The sequence below is a fragment of the Drosophila ficusphila genome, unplaced genomic scaffold (genome assembly GCF_018152265.1).
Source record: "Drosophila ficusphila isolate 14025-0441.05 unplaced genomic scaffold, ASM1815226v1 contig_636, whole genome shotgun sequence".
NCBI lineage: Eukaryota > Metazoa > Arthropoda > Insecta > Diptera > Drosophilidae > Drosophila > Drosophila ficusphila.
In genome coordinates this window covers 2,810,371-2,817,925 of record NW_025064569.1, presented here as the reverse complement: position 1 = coordinate 2,817,925, position 7,555 = coordinate 2,810,371, and positions in this window count along the sequence as shown.

Here is a 7,555-nt window from a genome sequence, read left to right as displayed (position 1 = left end):
CCTTACTTGCAGCACCTGCGTAGGTCAATCATTTCACCATGTCAACACGGTTTTATAAAACGGAGATCAAAAACCACTAATCTCTTGGAGCTTACTTCAACAATTTTCAAACAGATGTCATTCACACTGACTTTAGTAAGGCATTATTTTTTCACTACTCACAAACAAAACACTTTTTTTTATAAAAACTTTGATAAAGCAAACCTTTTTACTTAAAACCAAATGCCTACTGCCTACCCCATAAGAACGATTGCGTAAACAACATTGTGTACATCTGTTAAGCCGCTAGCGACTTTTCCAGAAGGTTTCCCATAATTTTCTTATGCTACAACCTTCTTCTTGTTCTAAGCTATCTCCCTACCAATTTTCAGCCAAATCGGTCAAGCCGTTTTCATGTGATGCGCTTACCAACACATTTTGCGATTCATTTTTATATATAAGATTATTATACAACATTGTGTACATCTGTTAAGCCGCTAGCGACTTTTCCAGAAGGTTTCCCATAATTTTCTTATGCTACAACCTTCTTCTTGTTCTAAGCTATCTCCCTACCAATTTTCAGCCAAATCGGTCAAGCCGTTTTCATGTGATGCGCTTACCAACACATTTTGCGATTCATTTTTATATATAAGATTATTATATAAAAATATCGGCGATGAGTACCAAAAACAAACTTTTATAGCTTATATACCCTTGCAGTCATCAAAAAGGCGATCAAAATACATAAGGACTAAACAACAACGAAAGTATGACGATTTTTCTATTTATTTTCCATATTTTCGACTATTGTTCGTAAGGCAGCTATATGATATAGTTGTCCGATTTTGATGAAATTTAATATGTAATTCAAGAGTAGTTAGAAAACTCTATATTCCAAAAATTATGCTTTCCTGATGAAAAACAACTATGTTATAATTTTATTTCCCTTAAATCTATACAGATTTTTCGATCTTTTCTATGGCAGCTATATGATAACGTTATGAGATTTTATGGAATTTTTTCAAGGGTTATTAAAAAACTCCATGTTTTGAAAATCATGCTCGTGGGATTAAAAACAACGACGTCATACATTTTTTTTCCTTTATTTATATAGATACTAGCTGACCCGGCAAACGTTGTTTTGCCACAAAAATTACTCAGTTCTAGACTTACATATGTATTTATGTATGTATGTTTAAGATATTTTAATTGCGTCTGGCATAAAATGAATCCAGGTTATTATAATCACAACGTGCTCACGCGATTGGCAAGTGCGCTTCCGGAAGCCTCTCCGCCCATAAAGTAGATTTGTAAGAATTTATGTTGTTCATTTGGCATTGGCAGCAGTGAGCCCGTTTTATGATAAACTTGGCCTCTAATTTTGAATGTAGAATTGTAATTTTGACCATTTGCATTAGTATTTCATTTGAAAGCATGAATTAAATGTTCGAATTGACTTCCGGAACACGTTAGAATCTGGATCCGTGCCGATAAGTAAGCCGTTTAATGGTTCAGGTGGTGTTTCAATTTCTGGTAGTTGCACTTTTCCTGACGCGCAACATATCCCAGCTGGCTCATTTTTAAATTTCAGAGCATGACAATGCGGACATTCCTTGTCCATAGTACCAATTACTTTTGAGTGAGCATAATACTCAATATCGGGCACATACTGGAATGCTAGACGCAGTAATGAAAAATATATAAATGCTCGATGTACTTGTTGTCGTTGATGGTCATTTGTTCTGCCTCTATTGACTGTGACACGGCGTGGTTGTCGTTGTTCTAATCTTCTGACTTCATTGCGTTCAGTTCGTGTATCTTCTGGCACTTCTTGATGCAATTGCGCTATTCTTTCGGATCTTCCATTTCGCATGTATCGAGATCTACTTGTATCACGGCTCAAAGTACCCGCTTTGAGTTTTCTTAGCATAGCTCACTGAACAAAACACTCATAAATAGAATTAACGATTTTACTTAATGATGAAGGATTTTTGCCCCAGTTTAAATTGATTTAAAATGCTATGGTAACGTGTTTTTGTCAGTGTCATGAGGTAGAAACTCACTTTATATGCGATTTTTGGTATGTCGAATACGATTTAAGGTGGGCTTCTCATGTAAAACTAAAAAAAATCGATTTTTTTTCAGAAATCGATAGAATAACGTCTTGAGAGTATATTCCCGAAGTTTTATGACTCAACTCTCAATATTATGGAAAATTTTAGTGATTGAACGAGCGCGCTCGGGCGCGCTTTGTGTGCTTACTCAAAACTTTAATTCGTTTTTTCTCAAAACTATGATTTTAAAAACGCGGTACACGATTACGAAAAAACTACTGAACCGATTTTTGATTTCTAAAAAGTGTTTTGCAGATTATACATTGAACGAGTGCATGAATATCTGAAATTGTGAAAAAAAAGTTATTTTATACACTTTTCAGCCCAATTCAGCAAAAAAAAGACGAAAAAATGACACTTTTTTTTCAAGACGTGATTTCAATATTTTAAAATCGAATTTTTTGGAGTTGCAGACATTCATGCACTCGGGGGAACCTTGCTGAATAATAAAAAATTTTTTTTGTATGTTTAAGATGAAAACTTTGGGCTCCATACTATACCGCAATAAGTCCCTCAGCCGCGTCGAGCCACACGCGACCTTGAATAAGTCCGTCATTTTGTTTTTTAGAATTTTCAAAAAATGTTTTTCTCATACTTTAAACATGTCTTCAAATATATGCAAAAAATTATTCGTGTAAGTTTTCATTTTCCAAGTGAAAAAAATTCCCAAAAAACCACTACTTTTTCACATGTTACATGAGAAGCCCCCCTTAAGAGGATGAAAAATAGACGTTGGGTAATTGTCAGACTTACTCAATACGCTCACAAAATTTCATGAGAATCGGTATAGCCGTTTCGGAGGAGTAAGGTCACAAAAACTGTGACACGAGAATTTTATATATTAGATTTTTCGATCTTTCCTATGGCAGCTGTATGATAGAGTTATCCGATTTTAATAAAATTCTGATCAAAAACAACGGCGTGAGAATTTTTAATTTCATTCTCTTGTATTGGAGCTATCCGATATAGTCGGCCTTTTGGGAAAGTTTCAGCAAGATAGCTTAAAAACTGAAAGACTAGTTTGGGCAGAAACGGACAGGAGGACAGACGGGCAGACGGACAGACGTACAAACGTATTTCGATTCAGACGGTGATGTTGATCAAGAATATATATACATTATGAGGTCTGAGGTGTCTCCTTCACTGCGTTGCAAACTTCTGGCTAAAATTATAATACCCTTTTGCTCTGCAAGGGTATAAAAGCGTATGCCGTGCTTAAGATTTAATTATGTTAATTATGTACGATGGTCGCCACGGTACGGAAGTCGGAATTGGTAGATGTCATCGAGGGATTTTAGTCACACCTCAAGCTGCTTAGAGTATTCGTTTACATGTTCCGCTTTATAAGGAAATGCAAGGACAGGAGTATAGTATCTGAAAAAACTGTGTCACCGACTGAATACAACGAAGCCTTTTTAAAGATTGTCGAGACCATCCAGAAACAGGAGAATCACGAAGTACTAGAACAAATTCGGAAGTTACAGAGTTGGCCCGAGTCTTCAACGAATGAACCCATTCATTCATGAAGACTCGGGTACTTGATGTAATATTTCGTTGGTGCGAGTTGGGGGCTTGATAGTCATTCAAGAAGTAGAATTAAAATGCAGATTAAATACTTCAAACGCTGTAATAAATAAGACAAATCAGTTGCAAGAAGAGATAGAAGATAAAGATGATGGCGGTGAATTAAGAAATGAGTTGCAAGAGTTATCAATTGTAACCAAGGCAAAATTAATGTCGCTCTTATCGGCCTTAAAGAAAGCAAGCGATCCCAAAATTTCAGGATCAGTTTCTGTAGCCCCAACTCGAGCTCGGCTTCCGAATCTGGCCTCGCTAAAGTTCAGCGGCAAATATTCGGAGTTTAAAGAATTTCATCAGTCTTTTTGAAACTCTTGTTCATCAAGACGACAGCATTTCAGTTATCGAGAAATATAAGCAGCTAATTTGCTGTTTCTCTGGTGAATCCTTAGGAACCATTAAGGCTTATTAAGTCACCGCGAGCAATTATAAAAGGCTATTGCCAGCCTTATCCCATGAATAATATTTTAACATTGTTTACTGTTCCAAAAATTACACATCAATCAGCATGATCTCTAAGAAACCTTATCGATACCGTCTCATCGATTCAATAATATCTAATGCAATGTTTTTTTATCTCGTCTTCAACAAAGTAGACCCAGTGACCAAACAATATTTTGAAACTTTGCCGCTTTGATTCGATTGTGAAAAATTGTTGAATTGCCGATATCAACATTTACCTTCCGAGGAAACATCGGAGCTAAATCACGATAAAAAAATCCGTGTTCTTCGACTAACACTAAGTGTGTGCAAAGTTTTAGCTATTGCAATGCTGGAGACCATGTCCTAGCGAACTGCAGTCCGTTTGGTTGACTGTCAGTAATGCAAAGGTTCGATTTTGTCGAATCTGTTTCCTTGTGAATCAATTGTCTGCGAAAACGTTATACAGTTTCTAAATGCAAGTGTAGAAAATGTCGAGTTTTTGGTCGTTCGCATGACGTTTTACTGCATAGGTATACCGTTTCCGAAAATAGTTTAGCGTTGCTACCAAGAGAGTCTTGCTCCCTCTAAAAGTCAAGATCAGCCTTCCACGTTACATGTTATGCATTCGACATCATTAGGCAGGGTGATTTTGGTCACGTCGGTTGTAAGTGTCCGCACAAAAAGCGGTGAATACATTTTGGTCTGAGCACTTCAAGCCAATTTTGAAAACAGAAAACCTTGCTCGCTTACCGATCCGTAAAGAGGAATCGTGTATCAACTTACTTGGTATTGGCGAATCCAATTCTCAAGTTAAGAAAAACATACACACAGTGGTGAAGTCGCAAATAAATGGTAGAATAATGGTGGTCGATATCCGGGTATCGTCCTGACCAGTGGGACGATAATTCCAAAGAACGTACCATTCGCAAACTCCTTTTTCTTCAAGCCACAAATAATAGATATGCTGATAGAAGCAGAATCATTTTTCGAGCTATTAGCTGTTGGTCAAATTAAACAAGGTCGTGACTAGCCAACTCTTCAAACGACACTTCTTGGATGGGTTGTATTAGGTTTTGCCATCAGGTCGGTTTGAAGAAAGATTGCCGTTTAAATCTGAGCCCACTGGATTGGGCAACTCATTTGAGGTTGCAAAAAGGAGGTTTCTGTCGCTCGATAGAAGGTTGTCTCGAGATCCTTAGTTAAATAAAATGTATCTCGAATTTGTGGAAGAACACCTCGCGATAGGTCATATTGGTCCTACAGACCATACAATTTCTTTGACTCCACATTATATCATTCCAGAGTACGTCTACAGAGTTGCGTGTCGTGTTCGTCACCTCTTGTAAAACTTCGTCCCAGGTGTCCTTAAATGATATCTTGATGGTAGGCCCAACTATTCAAGATGTGTTGCACTGCACACTGCTCCGCTTCCGGCTGCATAGGTTTGTTCTGACAGCCGATGTTAAAAAAATGTTTCGTCAAGTAATGATAAATGAAGCAGATCATAGTGTGTAGACGATCTCAGATCTATCAGGTCTAAAGTGTCTCAGGTTCTTCGAACCGCCGGTTTTGAATTGATAAAGTGGTTTTCAAACTCACCTGAGGTCACCGCATCTGAGAGCACAGTTAAATCCATACCGATCTCGGATTCAGAGTCGACGAAGGCGTGAGGAATATCGTGGTTGCCTAACGATAGTTGATAGTTCCGTCATGGGTCTCAGAGCGACAAAGCGGAACATATTATCGGTGACATCGAAGCGGTTCGACCTCCTCGACTTGCTTAGTCCTATCGTAATCAGAGTTGGATTGGGATGAGTCGATTCTTGTGCATTTGGAAATTGCGTGGAATAAATTAAAAAATACATTGTCTCGTTTGGAAGAGATATCAATTCCTCGGTTTGTGCACACCGATCAGAGGTCACCGGTTCAATTCCATGCCTTTGCCGACGCATCCAAGAGAGCTTATGGAGCTTGCGTCTATATTCATAGCAAAACTGAAGAAGGTTTTAAACTGTCATTACTGACTTCAAAATCTAAAGTAGGGCCGCTCAAGACTAAAACGCTCGCAAGGCTTGAGTTATGTGCCGCTCACCTTCTTGCAGATCTCTGTCACCGAATCAAACCCCTATTAAAGGTCCCTATTGAACGAATAGTATATTGGTCGGATTCGGAAGACACGTTGCATTGGATTCGACCCCATCCGTCTTCTTTGTCGATATTCGTCTCAAATAGGGTAGCGGAGATTCAGGAGTGGTCAGGAGAAGCTACGTGGCGGAATGTCCCAACTAAACAAAACCCAGCAGATATTATATCAAGAGTTTGTGACAAAGATGAAATTAGTAACTCAATCTGGTACGGAAGTCGGAATTGGTAGATGTCATTAAGGGATTTTCGTCATACCTCAAGCTGCTTAGAGTGTTCGTTTACATGTTCCGCTTTATAGGGAAATGGAAAGAGAAAAGTATAGTACATATTTGAAAAAACTTTGTCACCGACTGAAGACTGAAGCCTTTTTAAAGATTGTCAAGACCATCCAGAAACAGGAGAATCACGAAGTACTAGAACAAATTCGGAAGTTCCAGAGTTGGCCCAAGTCTTCAACGAATGAACCCATTCATTCATGAAGACTCGGGTACTTGGTGTAATTTTTCGTTGCTGCGAGTTGGGGGGCGATTTATCGTTTACTTTATTTATCCTTTATCGTACGAGGCTAAGTTTCCACGGCTGTTGACAAAATGCTCCCAATTTGTGCAGAGCTATGTCCGGCATCTTCATGTATCCAATTTTCATGTCGGGCCAGAAGTACTTGTGAGTCTCCTTCGACAGCGTATTTGGATCGTAAACGCTCAGGAGGTCAGCAGTCATTTAGTTCGATCATGTAAGCGCTGCTTTAAATGCAAGCCTCGACTAATGACGCAAATTATGGGAAATTTACCCGCAGATCGTCTCAGTGCTCTCCGCCCATTTACTATCTGTGGCGTTAATTTTTGTGGACCCGTCTATACGACATTGAAAATTCGTGGAAGGCTTCCTTATAAGTCCTACATAGCGCTGTTTGTTTGTTTTGCGTCCAAAGCGGTTCATCTAAAAATTGTTTCTGATTTAACCACTAACTTCTTTTTATTGGCTTTCCAAAGGTTCGTTGGGCGCCGAGGATGCCCTCGCACAGTCCACTGCGACAACGCGACGGACTTCGTCTGAGCTAGTCGCCAGGGCCTTCGAGAGCGCATCGAGAAGGAAGCGGGCGCGATACGCAAATTCGCATAAAAAAGTGGTTGCGAGTTTGTATTCACACCGACTCGGGCTCCTCACATGAGCGGGCTTTGGGAGGCAGGAGTGAAAACTGTAATGCACCTACTCCAACGACCGGTGGGCAGGGCGCTCCCAAGCGCGGAAGAGCTGGTTAGGCTCTAGTAGGAATAGAGGCGTCATGAACTCCCGGCCACTAGCAGCACTCTGCA